Consider the following 16,693-nt stretch of genomic DNA (forward strand, 5'->3'; position numbering starts at 1 on the left):
AGCCACCTGAGCAAACAAAAGTGCATCCCTGTTCCTCACCTACTCTGTAGTCTATTCCATAACCCCTTCGGAGCACTAACCAAAGCAGATAAGCACTGGAACTGATTGATGGAGGCACCTACATACAGTAACTGTACCCTGGGTTTCCCAAGAGTATTTTGTTCTGTGGTCTCCATGAAACAATGTTCTCTAAATTCCAATATTCAGGAAGTCAAATCAAATCTCCATCTTAAAAGCCCATATGATATCATGATACATTTGCCAAAACCCATAGAATGTACAATACCAAAAGTTAACCATAATATAAACTATGAATTTTGGGTGTCAGCAAAAGTACAGTGGTTATAAAAATTGTACCATTTTAATGCAGAGTGTTGACGGGAGGTAGGGAGGATGTTGTGCAGTATATTTGAAAGGATGTACATGGCAACTCTGGCAGGGCAGAACTCCAACCTTAGACATCCTTTCCCATATCTGAGTGCTGACTTCAAGTCACATTTCAACAACTCACTTTTGAGAAGCCACACTCTCAGACACAGAAGCTAGGTCTTACATGGCTATTATTTTAAGAAGCCAAGATTAACTCAGGGCTAGACTGAGTAATGAGATACAAGTGCTTTGGGAATCTGTGGGTTTCCAGCAAAACTAATGAGTACTATCAACAGCATTCTGTCCAAGATATGCACATTTCCAAGTGGCCAAGAGCTCACTGTAAAATGCAGACAACACTCAGAGAAGGAATGTTTCTGCCCCTTCCTATATAGCCTCTGCTTGAGAAATTAACATTTTATATAGCTATTATTAAAGGTCATTTGTAGTGGTTTTTTAAATTGTATTTATGTTATTATACTTGTCCCAATTTTCTCCCTTTGCCCCCCTCCACCCAGCACCTCCCACTCCCTCAGGCAAGCCATGATGTGTATAAATTCTTTAGCGACTCCATTTCCCTTACTGTATTCCCCACAGCTATTCTGTAACTTCCTGTACTTACTTCTTAGTCCTTTCACCTCTTCACCCATTTCCCTCACACACACCTCCCATCTGCCAATCCCTTCTAGCTTGCAAAGTTTCTTTTGAGAAATCAACTGACAGTCTTACGGGAATTGCCCTGTAAGTAACTAACTTCTTTCCTCTTGCTGTTTTTATGATTTTTCTCTTTATCTTTAACCTTTGGCATTTCAATTATGATGTGTCTTGGGAGTGGGCCTCTTTGCATCCATTTTGTTGGGGACTCTCTGTGCTTCCTGGACTTGCAAGTCTATTTCCTTCACCAAATTAGGAAAGTTTTCTTCCATTATCTTTTCAGATAGATGTCCAATTTATTGTTCTTTCTCTTCTCCTTCTGGCACCCCTATAATGCAAATGTTGCAGTGTTTGAAGTGGTCCCAAAGACTGCTTACACTGTCCAAGAATTTTTAGATTCTTTTTTTCTTCTTGTTGTTCTAATTGGTCATTTTTTGTGTGGTTTTTTTTGTTTTGTTTTTTGCTTCCTTCTGTTCCAAATCATTGATCTGAAACGCACCTTCATCCACTCTACTGTTGTTTCCCCGTACATTGTTCTTTATTTCAATTAGTGCATTCTTCATTTCTGACTGGATGTGTTTTATGCTGTTGAGGTTCTCACTAATTCCTTGAGCATCCTGTAACCAGTGTTTTGAACTCTGCATCTGATAGATTCCTTATCTCCCTTTTGTTTACTTCATTTTCTGGAGTTTTGGTCTGTTCTCTCATTTGGGCCTCGTTTCTTTGTCTCTTCACTTTGGCAGTCTCTCTGTGTTCGTTCCTATGCATTAGGTAGAGCTACTATGACTCCCTGTCTTGGTAGCATGGCCTAATGTAGTAGGTGTGCTATAGGGTCCAGCGGCACAGTCTCTCCTATCACCCAAGCTGGGTATACGAGGTGAGCCCTCTGTGTGACCTGAGTACACTCTCCTCTTGTAGTTGAGCCTTGATCGCTGTTGGCAGGTCAAATGGAAGGATTAATCCAGCCAGTCAGCTGCAAGGACTGGCTGTTGACCACTGACCAGGAACCCCCACCCTCCCTGGAAGATCAGCTGTGCAGGGGCAGGGTGGTGTGCTTCAGTGTGGTCTGTAGCTGTCCATTGGGTGTGCAGGCTCTGGGGTTCCCCTGGACAGTGCAGGCCAAGGTCAGCCCCATCTGTGTTCTGCCCAAGGCCACCCTGCCTGAACTATAAAGCAATCTGAGATGGCTGCTACTTGTGCTGGGCTTGGAGATTCCCAGGTGAAATCAAGCTGTGGATCTAAGCTGACTCCTGCTAGTGTCAGGCCTGGGGGCCACTTAGCAGGAGGTACAGGGGCTGGGGGCTCACTGAGGCCAGCTGTTGCTTATTTCAGAGGATTTAGAAAGTTGTGAAGCATGAGCCAAGACCAGACATTCATATGGAAAAGTCACAGTTAACAGTTTGGGTGGACCTATAAATTGGGTGGGATGGAGTCTCAGGGGATCTCCAGGGCAGGGCAAACAGTATTAGCCAGGTTAATGGAGTCTTAGGTATGGCACCTGCCTTCCGGCTCTGTGGCTCCATGGAGGGAGGGTTCAGAAAAGAGACAATGGCATCTGCCCACCTTTCTGTTTGGGAGGAAGCTGTCCCCCAGCTCCCGTCTTGATGCCACACACTTCGGTTTTTCTCTGTATGGCACTGGTGCCTTTCAAGCTGCTACCCTGGTGCTGGAGATCAGAGGGAGTGAGTCTAAGACTATGTGTGGGTTCTTTAAGGAGAACTGCCTGGGACTCCAGAAGTTTCTTCCACTGATTTAATCCCGATATTTTTTGCTGCCAGAAGTTATGGGGAACTTATCTTCCTGACACTGGAACCCTGGGCTGGGGAGGCAGGTATGACGCTGGGACTCCTCGCTCCCAAGATATCAATCCCAAATTTTTACCCACTACACTTTGATGTGCAACCAGCCGATTCTGCATCTCTACCCCTCCTACCAGTCTGGATGGATGTGGTTTCTTTAATTCTGTAGTTGTCAGACTTCCATCAACTTGATTTATGACAGTTCTGAGTAAGGGCTGTTCTATACTTCAGCTGTAATTTTGATGCGGCTGTCTGAGGATGTGAGCCATGTTTGCCTGTGCTGCCACCCTGACCGGAAGTCTGCAGTGTTGTTTTTGTTTGTTTGTTTGTTCAGTTTCATTAAAGGTTAGTGCCACTTGGGAAACTATATAATGTGGTAGAAAAAAATTAGGGCTTTGGAATCACACTTTGCTTCAAGTCCCAGCTCTGCCACTCCATTGCTACGAACACTAGACAAGCCACACCCTCTCAGGGCCTCGGTTTTTTCCCAGTGCTTTGCAAAGTTCAGGTGGCCCCGTCAACGAGTTTTAAATTCAATTTAGTGGCTCCCAAATAAATTCTTTTATTTGTTCAATTTAGTGGCTCCCACATAATTTGTTTTACTTCCAAGTAAAACAAAGTAATAAAAGAGGAAATATTATATGATACTACCTGTAATAAGGACAAGTACTATTTTATGAAAGTGAAGTTTTACATATATAGATATTGATATATAGATAGACATATGTATAAATTAAAATATAAAATATCTTACACTAAATAGATAATGGTCAAAAAGCTTGAAAGCCACTGACCTACAAAATGAGATGATCAGACATGTGTAGTGTTATTTTCCATGTGTTTCAGAATATTTGAGATTTGAAAAAATAAAATAATGTGGGTCAAATGTTAGCAATTACCCCTCCTAGAGTCAGACTATCTGAACACAACCTTATTTAAGACTACTGGGAAAGTTCCTCTTTATTGGTCAATTTCAGATTCCCATCCATATGCCTTTAAGTATATGATATAAAAGAAACAGTCAGCCATCATCATCTACCAAGGACACGGTCTTCTAAATTATTGACACGGAAAGATCAGATCTAATTAGGAACTGAATTTTATCTTAAATTTATATAAAGAACCAGCCCGCAAGAGCCTATCCAAACAACAGTAATATGTGAAATCACCTAGGAGCGACTCTTGCTGGAGAAGCTTTCCCTGATGGAAAAGGCAAAGAAACCAGTACTGGCCCCAGAAGTGTTCTAAAGGAAACATTCTTCCTCTAGGACACTCAGAGCTGGCCACTAACATGTGAAAGCCTTGACAAAGTCCCCGCCTTTGGAGGGACTCCAGTTAGAGGTGGTGTCAGGAAGCCTCAGGAACAAAACACAGACAAGAACTACACAGAAGGAATTCTCTGGCCTGCAGAACAAGTACTCTTCTATATAAAACCTTCCAATTTCCTATCACTTGGGGGGAAAAATACAGATGGGAAAAAAATCCAAATTTCTCCCCACAGCTTACAAGGCCCTATACAACAGGGCCTCACCCCACCTCCGCAACATCACCTCTCTGTATTCACTTTCCTTTTAGGCTAGGCTGCCCTTGCGGCTCCTCAAATACGCCAAGCTCAGAGCTCTTGTTCTCACCGCCCAGATCACACTTCTTTCAGTTCTTTGTATGTTGGAGTCTTTATAAAGTCTCCTCTTTATAAACCCACTGATCATCATCTCACTATGAAGGCTGCCTCTAGCATAATGGCTCTGAAGCCAAGAGAGTCAGGGGTTCAATCCCAATGACATCTTTATATGCTGTTAGGCCTTAAGCAAGTTTCCTCATCTACTAAACGAAGACAACAGTACTGTTCTAAGAGTAAATAAGCTAATGTCTAAAAAACACTTGATACATAATAAAAACCCAATTAAAATTAGCCATTTTTAATAATTATTCATTCATTCATATTTTCCCCAACCAGTACTTACTGGTGTCTACTCTGTTACAGGTCCTGGCCTGGACATCAGGCACAGGCACAGTTCACGAGGGACTGGCTACAGTGCCTGCCCAGGAAGAGCTCACAATAGATAGGAAAGATAAAGCCATAAACAACAAGTACAAAAGACAGGAGTGTAGTATGTACTGTCTCATCCAGGAAGGCTGAAGAGAATCTATCTGCCCTTCTCTAGCAAATCTGGTAAGAGGGTCCAGTCTCAAGTTAACAGGTAAACCCAAACCCTTCCAACTTATAAAACAAAACAGCTTTGGAGATGGGTCAGAGAAGCTCTGAAGAAGCCCTCACACTCTGTAAAAAAAAAATGGTCAAGAATGACTGTCATAATAGCCAAAAGGTGGAAACAACTAAAGTGTCCATTACATTTAAAAGGATAAATAAAATGTGGTATATACATACAATAGAGTATTATTCAACTTTAAAAAGAAAATTCTGACACATATTATAACATGGATAAACTTAGAGGACATTAAGCTCAGTGACACCAGTCACAAAAAGTAAGTATTACGTAACTCCACTTATATAACGTATTTCAAGCAGCAAATTCACAGAGACAGAAAGCAGAATGCTGGCTGCCAGGGGCTGGAGAGAGGGAAGTCAGTGGTAGGCACATGATTTCAGTTGGGGAAATAGTGAAAAAGTTCTGCAGATGGCTGGTGCTGATGACTGCACAAAAATGGGAACACACTGAATGCTACAAAACTATACACTTAAATGGTTAACTTGGGCCCTTGGTTGTGTGGCTCAGTCAGTTGTTATGTTGTCCCATACAACAAAAGTCCGCGGGTTCAATTCCTGGTCAAGGCACATACCTAGGTTGTGGGTTCAGTCCCTGGTTGGGGCATGTACGAGAGGCAACCAATCAATGTTTCTCTTTCACATCAATAAAAATATATCCACTCTTCTGTAACTTTGACCATTTTTATATCTGGTAATATATCAATCCAGCTTTTTTCCCAAGTTGAACTAACATGAGAAGAATTCTGGGTCAGTCCTCATACCTAGGACAATGTGATGTTGTTAACAACCAAGAAATTACAAATACCAATATATAAACCCAAACCCTAGTTTACAGCAAAATAGACAGATACTATACACACTGACCATAGGTTTATTTCTATAAGGGTAAGAGAAGCAGAAAATAAGCCAAAGTATTTTTATGTCTAAATATCAAATTTGGATTATATAAGCTAATTCCTAAAGAGACAGGAAAGTCCCCAGAAAAAAAAAGTTAACATTTAAAAAAAATGTTAATTTGCATTAAGCAATGCCACTTTCCTAGACTACGCAAAAATGTCACAACTGACTGTCCTATATAATGACCTGGTTTCCCAGTGGCCCAGAAAGATGGGAAATAAATCCCCAAAACCCTAGTTTAGGCAGATTGAAGAGAGTAGAATGGGCTGTTTGCATGATTAAAGGCTATGTCACAGCACGATGGGATCTATGCTTTGCCAGCTCCCCCCCAGGAGTCCCTACTCTTATCCCAGACTGAGGACTGGGAAAAGAGGGACAGCTTCACCCTCGTATGTTCAAAGACTCCAGAATCCAAAATTTAACTTCTCTGCTGTCCATTCATCCAGTTTTCATTAAGAGCAATTTATATTATCTAGAAAGCTTCAAAGTCAAATACCACCTTTATTTTTACTTTATCAAACCCATTAAAATCAAGACAGGGTATGATCTGGACATGGGACTTAAGATCACAAAAAAATCTCAAGTCAAATAACTGCTTTAAGTTAGAGTCAAGTTCATCAACAATAAGATGGACAGCTTCGGGCAAAGCTGGCTGCCTTCTTCCATTTCAGAAAGACCAGCATTGCTTCTGACACACTACATAGGTATAAGCAACCTCTGGGTGGGTAATGCCACCAAACAAAAGCAACACCTTCAAAGTATCTCTCAGTGACTAGAGGCAGCCAGACACTCAAACTGCCAGTCCTGAATTACGGCCTCTGAATGGCGAGGGCTTCACATTTCACTGATCAGGGCACAGCCCAATCAGAAGACAAACCCCTGCACTGCCAGGAACCAGCAAATCCGCTTTCTTCCAGTGTGCACATGACTGAATGTGCTTCTGTCCATCATCTGGGTCATATATAGTTCAATGCAAGCTGAGCAGACAGGGCTGTAAGGAAATCTGGCGCGGTTCAATACCTCGTCTGGCCTGGGTTCCAGTATCTAATTTTTTTTACTGACAAACTCATTTCTCTACTGGGACAGGATGGTGTGCTGGCTGGAAGTTCCATTTCTACAGCAAGAATCCTATCTGGAAACACAGAAGTTGTCCTCTAGCCACAGCAGCTCGAACTTTTTTGATTGTTGTTGCTGCTTTTCTCCCATCACCCCCACCCCCTTTTGACAAAGATCCAACTGTAAAAAGTCTTACGTAACAGTTCAGGACTACTTCGGTTCTTTTACTGGGTAAGCACTTTCTTTTTTTTTTTTTTTTAAACTAAAAACCATTTTAACATTGAATCTGTTGAGAGGCTTGTCTAAAATCTTTTAAGTAATTTGTGTAGTGAAATACTGTCAGCGGATTTTTTAGTCTCATTTCTGCACGTGCTCCTTTGTTCTCAGAACAGAAGCTTTTTATACACACCCCATAACGCAGCTGGAGAGAGTTATGAAGTCAGTTATTATAAGGAACACAAAGGTTGCTTTGCATTCTTTGCATTTAGAAAATTAATTTTGTGTTTGTTTTCTTACAACAGAGTGTTTAATGAATGGAGAAATTCAAAAAAGAATAAACTGTTGGAGAATCTAGCAAAGTTTGAAGTTTTCACCACCTTTTCTATCTGTAGTTTTGTGTGGCCAAACACTTGTGCCGCCTGGGGCGTTGGGGGTAGAGGCAAGCGTAGACAGAGAGGAACTAAGCCAGACATGGACAAAGGCATGAGCCAAAACCAGACAGTCCTGGCCGCTCGATAGGCCAGCAGTGGGTGAGACAGGTCAGCCAGCTGCAGGGGAGGGAGAAGGGGGGAGAGGGGCATGGATGTGTGAGGTGCTCATGCGTGCGATCGTGACTAGATTCTGAAACTGCCAGCCATTTTCCCAGCTATGCTTTGTGCAATCTATAGGAATGCATCTTCTCTGAAGCAGTCTTGCCAAAGTCCAGGGATAGGCAGGAGTGTGATAAATACCACAACATATGGAATCAGAAAATACTGGGATCTGGGGTGGGCAAGAGGGAATGCAGGGGTGTGGAAATTTTTTAGTGATCTGGAATGTGTTGAGTGACAGGAAGTGCTCCAAGCTCCCCCCTCCACAGCCCAACTCTTCTCAGTCGCGCCCGCTTTTGTCTAACTCTTGTAATCTACACACTACTGCTTACAAAGTGTCTGAGTTTAAGACAAAAAGAAACATAAAAGGCTCTCCATCCCACAGTACCTGTGATATGGAAGGAATGTAAAACACATGGCCCTTCAAGCCTGTGGACATTTTTTGGGTGTACAAGAGAAAGGTAAAATAATTTTTCAAAGATAAATGAGAATTATTAATTATAGCTTAGCTTCCAAATCTGTTTTTTAAAATACTGATTCTGCAATACTTACAGATGCTTAAGTTGGTTCCTAATTTGAAGGAGGCTTGTTTTGTTTGGTTAATATATTGTATTTGAAGTTGTTTGTATTTTCTTTGTATAAATTTGGACTTTGGGAGAAAAAATGCAAATAAGCAGAATGCATTGGAAAAAAAAGGAGGAGTTTTCCCTTCATTGGTTGAAATGCATTTAAAGGGTTGGTTTCTTGGAAAAACAGCTTGCTCTCTCTCTCTCATTTTTGTATATATGCTACAAAGATAACTTTATGCCATAACAAATATAAGGTGGAAAACTTGCGATAGAAAATAATACAGTGTTCTAAGTGAAAAACATTTTTCCAAACTTTTGTATTATCAACAGAAACACTAAAACTTGAAGAAAAGTAGTCAAATAATTCAATGGGTAATCCTACTTTTGGGTGGTGAAATGGAAAATTAAGTGTGAATCAAATGATGCTTCAGAATATTTCTACCTCCTACCACAAAGGATATTAGTGGTCAGTCTAGGAGTTAATCTTTCCTAGCGTGGCTCTGAGCCTTCATGCCGAGCAGGCGTTATTCACATGACGATTCGAAAGGTCCATTCATATATCTCACTACCTGGATTTGAATAGAAACCAGACAGCAATTCTTTAGTTCCAGCCACCATTCGCCCCACTGGACAATAGCGATTTGTTAGCACAGAGTCACAGGCTGTGGGACACAAAGCTTGGAGCTGCAGAAAGATGGGGGATTCAGAGAACAGGAAATTACAGGCCTGATGCACTCCTGGCAGCTCTGAGAATACAAAAAAAAAAGAAAAAAAAAAGGCAACACAGGGATGCCATGTTTGAGAGCTACTTCTAGCTTTTTTAACCACCTCCAATGTCATAAAAGCTCTATTGTTGGAGAACATAAATTCACGAGTCCCATGTGTTCTCTTTTCTCACTACAAGGAACTTCATTCAACGCTCTGGCATAGTCAGAAAAATCAAAAGCACTCAGAGTTGATTAGTTGTGGGCTCTGAGATAAAGGACAGGAGCGTTTTCCGAAATAAAATGTTAGAAAAAAATATATGCTTAATAACACAAGTGACGCATAATAAAATCAGTATCTTTTACAAATTACTTCATAAGACAATCAAAATGAAACCAAAACATATCAAGATTCCAGGGAAACAAATTTTTCTTCAAAATATCATATAAAACCTATTATTTAAGTCCATCAAAAGTTTCTTTGGAAGATACATAACAATTTAAAAACTAATCTTACCTATTACATCTGAGTGGGTTGCATTTTCCAAAACAAAGAACTAAAATCAAAGTCCTAAGGAATTATTTTGGAATGTTGGAAAGGGAAGCTCCATTTTACTGTGTGGATTATTAAATTATTATAGCTCCCAGGCTAAATTAAAAAATTTCCTCTACTTCCTTCACTTCAGACTTTAAAAAATAAAATTAATGGACATTCTAGGTGGGGGGGGGGAGAATTCTCTGATCTCAATTAATGAGCAGAAGGAAAGAGTGCATGGGCTCCTACCCAGGCCCTTGTGCTGCAACCTGAGTGCCAACAGACTGGACTGGTGTCCATTTCAGCAGGAGACCCCGCGCAACAAAGTCATAAATGGTTTTCTTCTTCTGCTTTTCTTCTGTGACCTACTAGCAAATACAAGTCTTAAAAGATGTCATACCTGATATACTCATAGAATTAGCTCACAAATGATCAAAAGTGCTTTGGAAATGTTAACTATTCAACTCTATTTGGTCCCATGGCTTTAAGTTGAACACATGGCAAATTTAACATTGCTGAAAAACAAATCAGCAACTATAAACTACCAATTAATGAATTTTCTCAAACTCTATCATTACTCATCAAATACAAGCATCAGTTATGATCTTAGACTGCACTGCCATGCAATACAATACCCACCAACCACATGTGGCTATTTTTACTTAAATTTAAGTGAATCAGAACTAAATAAAATTAAAAATTCAGTTCCTCAGTTGCACTAGCCACATTTCAAGCACTTAGTAGCCCCATGCAATTAGTGGCTGTCACACTGGACGGCACAGACATGGGACAGTTCCCTTACTGCACAAAGTTCTGTTGGACGGCATTGATCTAGACAATGCTCGTATCCACACCACCTGTCTTCAACTACACACCCAGTTGGACATGAAAGAAATTAACCTCTAAGTAGAAAATATCATGATAAACACCATAATATTTGAGAAATGCCTTTAAAAAGGCATTTTTAAATCAAAGGTTTTACTTTTCTTCTTGGTCTACAATAAAGAGTTTATGAAGATTATTAAGATAGCAGTGACAGACAGGAAGTAACAGCCAACCTAATTAAAATGTTCCGGAATGGCATTAACTTAAGTATCAGAAAGTTCTTCCTAAATATAAAGCAACTAATTCTCTAGTCTCCTTTACAGTATCAATGTCATGGACAACAAGGAACAGCAAAAGAGCAAGGGCCTTGGAAATCAGTCGGACCTGAGTTTGATTACCCCTATTCACTTTACTAGCCAGATGGCATCAGACGAATGAATTCACTTTCCTGAGATTTAGTGTCCTTATCTGCAAAATGGGGAAATAGCCACTCTGCAGGATGTATGGAAGGACTCATAATAAAGTATACAAAGTAAGGGGATGGGCATGCAGTAGAGATTCAAAAAAGGGTAGCTAATATTTATTACCATATTTCCCCCTTCATCTTCATGATATGACTTCTTATAGACAGATACTATTCAAAACAACAGCCTGCATGAATAAGTATCTTAAAATACTAATGCTGACCATGTTAGTAATTCAACTGGAATAAAAGGAAAATATTTGTATGCTAGACAGACAGTTTTACCCAGCCAGTGTGTGACCATGCCACTCCTGCAGCCCGGCTTTGCCAGAACAATCTCATGTCATACTTGCCTCAAATACTCAGCACTGTCCCTGTATATTCATTCAGTCTTGTATTTATGAATCTGAGCTTAGGTTTTAGATGAAAGGACAATGCTAAAAAGTAGCTAAAAAGTAAACTCTACCAAATACAAAGCAATGGTTACCAAATACTGGAAACCTGCTACTTGTTCAAGAGGAAGAGAAAGGTTATTTTAGAAATGCAACGATAAGAAGCTTCAGTCTCCCCTGGGATGACCAAAGCACAAAACTGTGGATAGAAACTGTTAAAAAAAATACTGAACTGAATCTTTTTTTACAGGAACATTTAAATAACCTACATTATAATAATGGGAGTCTTGAGCCCTGGCTGGTATGGCTCAGTTGATAGAAGCATCATCCCATAACAAAGTGTTGCGGGTTTGATTCCTAGTCAGAGCACATACCTAGTTTGCAGTCCAGTCCCCAGTCTGGGATCTCTAGTCTGGGCACGTACAGGAGGCAATGAATCAGTGTTTCTCTCTCTCTCCCCCTTCCTCTCTCTCTAAAAGCAATGGAAAAAAGTGTCCTCGGGTGAGGATAAAAAAAAATAGTCACAAAACAGGCAAAATTTTCAGTGCCTCATGACCTTCAATTACTGTGAACTTGGTTTATGGTCAAGACCAGACGTAATGAGTGCTGCACCTGAAGGCTTTAGTGTTTGGTTTTTTTAAATGCAAGCAGCTTCTGTTATTATTACATGTCTTAACCTCCATATCTACTATCAAATGAAATGGATGTGATAAAGAAGAATATGAGGTTCTTAAATTCTGATACCATCCTCAACCCATACTATGCCTGCTAGGTCCAAAAAGCATGGGTCTTAGGATCAAGTTGATATGGGTCTGGCATCCTGGACGTACCACTTATTTACTAGGTAATCCCTAAAGTCACTTCCTGCTTTTGTCTCAAACTCTTCATACATCAAATATGAACAGTAATGCCTTACTGACAGGTCACTTTAAGGACCATATATATAAACCATTCTGAACTGTTCCTGGCACATGGAAAACACTCTGGAAATGTCAATTCTGTGACAACACATAATTGAGTGTTCTTATCTGAGACTCTTCCCAAACAGAGAATGAAAATACAAGGATTCCAGGTTGATTTACAGCACAGACCATTCTCTATTTAAATTTTAATTAAAACAAACATACAAAGATAAAAGCTGTCCACAATGAACAGAGAATTTCAAGTCTTAGAAACATAAATGAATTGACTGAATGAGTACAGGGAAACTTAGTATTTGAAAAGTGAGGTGGTGCCCTGGCTGGTGTGACTCAGTGGATTGAGTGCCAGCCTGGGAACCAAAGGGTCGCTGGTTCGAGTCCCAGTCAGGGCACAAGAATGGGTTTCAGGGCCAGGTCCCTAGTGGGGAGCACGTGAGAGGCAACTACACAGAGATGTTTCTCTCAATCTTTTTTAAAATAATAAGAAAGAAAAGTGAGGTAGTACATCAGATTTTAATATTTAAAGTGCAATTTAATACTGAAACTAATTCTTGGTTGTTGGAACAAAAACATCAAAATTCTAAAATATTGCCCAAGATTAAGAAATTACAATAGCCTCCTACAGGTATGGGAAAGAAAATTCACATTTCCAAAATCAAAGCCACAGAAGAAATTCTTGGGTAAAACATTTTCCAACTATATCTATAGACTCATTTTAAAACTGAAAATAATCCAGCAGGAACTAGAAATAGTAGGTGTTTCTTGATTATGCCAAATAACCAGGAAAAAAATGTTGGCTGTGCTACATAACCTTTCAGAGTATGTAAGGCAGCAGATTTTCCAAAGCAAATAGGAAAACTATAAAGGAGATAATGTGGTGGGAAGTCTGCAGAGGTACATTTATCTCCCAGAAATGGGCTGGATCAGAAATAACATCAAATCTTTACTATTATCTAGCTAGGTGACTTTTAAAAGTCACTTCTGAGGCTTTGTTACCAGTGGTAGTTAAAAAAAAAAAACATTCGTACTAATGGCTAAAGAACAAATAGCACTTAGAAGTGAGAAATTTGGATTTGCCAGATGGTGTTCAACTTTCGGTCTCAGGTGGGTGGAGGTGGAAGAGGATATGGTTGGGGGGGCGGGGTGCGTACTAAAAGATAATGGAAAGAAAATGCAATAGAAAAAGAACTGTTACAAGAAAAAAAAATCAGTCTCTGCAAAGCCTGGCTTAAGGGACCACTTAAGCAGACAGCTTAGACAGATAGGATAGACATATAGATATTGTGGATCTGATTGCAAAGATTTCCATGGATGCCATCAGCATCGATAAATAACTCACAAAAGGCCTTCAGAGGAAAGGGCCCTCAGCAGGTATTTCTGGATTCTTACTGAATGTTGATCAAGCACAGCCCTCTTTCTCTAGACATCCATCCAACGAATCTTAAATTCTAGTATGTATAATGCACAGAGCTAGACCCAGGTTGAGCGATGAACTAAACAGATATATCAGCTGCCTCCATGAAGCTGAAAAGCTGTAAACTGGAATAACTATGGCTAGAAGCCATATCATTTAAACAACGGTAGGAATCTTGAGTTTAGAAACTTTCAGAACGGGTCCAGCAACTGGGGAAATGCCATCCTGCTGAAGTTGAACATAGTTCATACAATAATAATGGAAGACTGTACACCCTCGGTTCCATGTGGCTCAAGCAAAGAGATCTAAACTATAAAATCTTTCTTTTTAATCCTCACTCAAGGATATGTTTATTGATTTTTGAGAGAGCAGAAGGGAGAGAGAGAGAAACATTGGTTGCCTCCCATACACTCCCCAACCTGGGACAGAACATACAAGCTAGGTATGTGCCCTGACCAGGAATCAAAACCACAACGGTTTGGTGTACAGAACAATGCTCCAACTAACTGAGCCACCTGGCCAGGGCTACACTACAAGATCTTAACGGATTTTAAGCCATTAAGGAAATGAAGTATCTTCAAACACTTAGACTCATTTCACAATGACTTACTACTCAGATCTGTGGTAAACCACTATCTTATGTAAAACTTCAGTCTCCTTTTGATAATGTTGAAGAACAAGGTATTTCCCTTTTTCTTATGGAGGGGATAGAATAAAGCGGGTTTGGGCAAGGAATGACACTCCAGGAGCAGATCATGATAAACTCGAGCACTAAATGTGATTAAAAATTTCCTCCATTCCCTTCCCCAAGATTACGTTCTTAACATTTACCATTTCTTTTAATGGTACATGCCATGATCACCATGATGAAACAGCTAGCTAGCACTCAACCCGTGACTCACCTGGCTCTTAGCAATCACAAATATTTGAGACATATGATAAATACAAATAGGAGAGACAGGAGTCACAACAGGGCTTCTATGGCAATTCATCTCACAAACCAGAACAATTTATGTTCATGAGGTGTCTATGTATCAAACTTTTTTCCAATTGGAATATAGTCTTTGTGGTCATAGAACTATATAACAAAGTCATTGTTACCAAGTACATCCATGTAAAGACTATCCATGTACCACAAAGGCATAATGTTATCTCCACATGTACTGACAAAAAATTAGACAATTATATTTAAAAAAAGAGGATCCCAATCTGGTCATCTACTACTATGATCCAAATTTTAAAAGTGCCTCCATTTGGCTAATAGCATTACCTTTTTGCAGGATTACTTCTCTGTACAATTTCATATAACAGAACAATTTCTTCTGCTTGGCCCCTTAAAAGCTTTCAGGTATATAGTTCATTCATTCAGGAGATATCTATTGAGTTCTTAGTATATGTTCTAGGCATTGGATACATAATAGCTAACAAAATAAAGGTCTTGTACTTGGGCACTGTGGTTACAAAGACTTGAATTCACTCTCAGTTTGAGCATTCACTGACGGTGTGATTCTGGACAAATTTGCCTCTCTGAACCTCAGGAACCTTCTCTAGGAAAACAGGGAAAATCATACCACTTCACAGAGCTGTTATGAAAACTATATAATGTTTGTAAGCATCTAGCACAGTACCTGGAATACAACAAACACTTGACACGTAGTGGCTGTAATTTTACAAGTAGCAGTGTGTATTACTATTATACATCCTTTCATATATGCATGTATGAAAATCACTCATTTTCTTTTAAATTACAGGTTTCAAAGGCTTAAGTATATCTAAAATATTTGTTTCAGGTGTTACAAACTAAGCAGAATAAAAGCCATTAGAGGAAGAAATGCTACTTCTGGTTATTAAAAAGCTTCTGACTATATATGCTACACACAAGACAGCAAGAATTTATGAGTGAAATACAGGGTAGGGCAAAAGTAGGTTTACAGTTGTTCATATAGAAAAAATACAATAATTAATAAATAATGATACAAGAATAAACTGTTTTGCATACTCACAACTGTAAACCTAATACTCACAACTGTAAACCTACTTTTCCCCACCCTGTAGTTTGAAGTGAGCGGGCCAATAGTGAAATAGATCACTGTACCGCACTCACACAGATTTCCAAGTGCAGGGCACCATATCTCTAGTAGCCAATTTAACCAGAAATTGTATAAAAGAAACACATCTAAAAGATTTGCAATCTCAAATCTACCACAGCCATAAAGAAGGGCAAAGGAAGTTTTTCTTCTAAAATTAATATCATTATAAAGCCTCATATAGAAACTAATCTGAAAGCAAATCCTGGTAGGTATCCAGGTGGCAATTATTCTCTACTATAAATAATACTGTAGTGAACTCCCCATTTCTCTCTCTCTCTCACACACACACACACACACACATCAGGAAAATATATATATTTGGTCTGACCAATTTGTACTCCCACCAACAGGAACTGAGATCAACAAACCTCCCAACAGGACACAGAGGAGTTCTACATTAGGGTCCAAAAGTCCCAAAAGTAAAAGCAAAGCAAAGCAGCAAATCAGAACAAAATAAAATGAAACACTCTATTCTCATGGATGAGTTTCATTACTTGGAAACAATGACATGAATAAGGATCACAGTTTTCAAAAATGACATGACAACTGTTGCTAAATTAAAATGCTCAAAAATCAGCATTTTCACATCTGAATTATTTTCATATTTTAGTAGAGAGCAAAGAATACTAAATATGAATATATATTTTTGGTATCTAAAATATAACAGAAAAATCTACAAATGATTATCAAGGCAAGAAGACAACCAACATCATTTATTCCATAAATCTTTATTGAATGATGACTTCTTTTCAGGTACTTAAAGAAATCCAAATTCTTTAAGAGTTCTTTACGCAAATAGCTTGCCTTTCACATCCTTTACAACCTGGCCATCCCATATCATGGAACATCTGCCTGCCCAACTGCTGGAACAGAACATATCTCAGACCATGCCTAGAAAAAGGAAATTCTTTCAGGGCACTGTACTGAATGACTAAATTAAAAATCAAGATTTCCTAAGAGAGGGGAA

The 16,693-nt window shown here is 39.4% G+C and overlaps 1 protein-coding gene and 1 long non-coding RNA gene across 5 annotated transcripts in view; one reads left to right on the top strand and one right to left on the bottom strand.

Moving 5' to 3' along the window:
• NR6A1 (nuclear receptor subfamily 6 group A member 1) overlaps positions 1 to 16,693 on the bottom strand; it is a 202,076-nt gene that overhangs the window by 95,079 nt on the left and 90,304 nt on the right. The gene's annotated exons all lie outside the window — the stretch shown is intronic.
• The window catches only part of LOC118980072 (uncharacterized), a 44,109-nt gene continuing 34,368 nt past the window's right edge, over positions 6,953 to 16,693 (top strand). The window contains exon 1 of the long non-coding RNA XR_005065045.1: positions 6,953 to 7,236. This is a non-coding gene — a long non-coding RNA (uncharacterized LOC118980072). The remainder of the gene's footprint in view (positions 7,237 to 16,693) is intronic.

The sequence above is a fragment of the Sturnira hondurensis genome, unplaced genomic scaffold, assembly GCF_014824575.4.
Source record: "Sturnira hondurensis isolate 20B ecotype Veracruz unplaced genomic scaffold, ASM1482457v3 Scaffold0022908, whole genome shotgun sequence".
NCBI lineage: Eukaryota > Metazoa > Chordata > Mammalia > Chiroptera > Phyllostomidae > Sturnira > Sturnira hondurensis.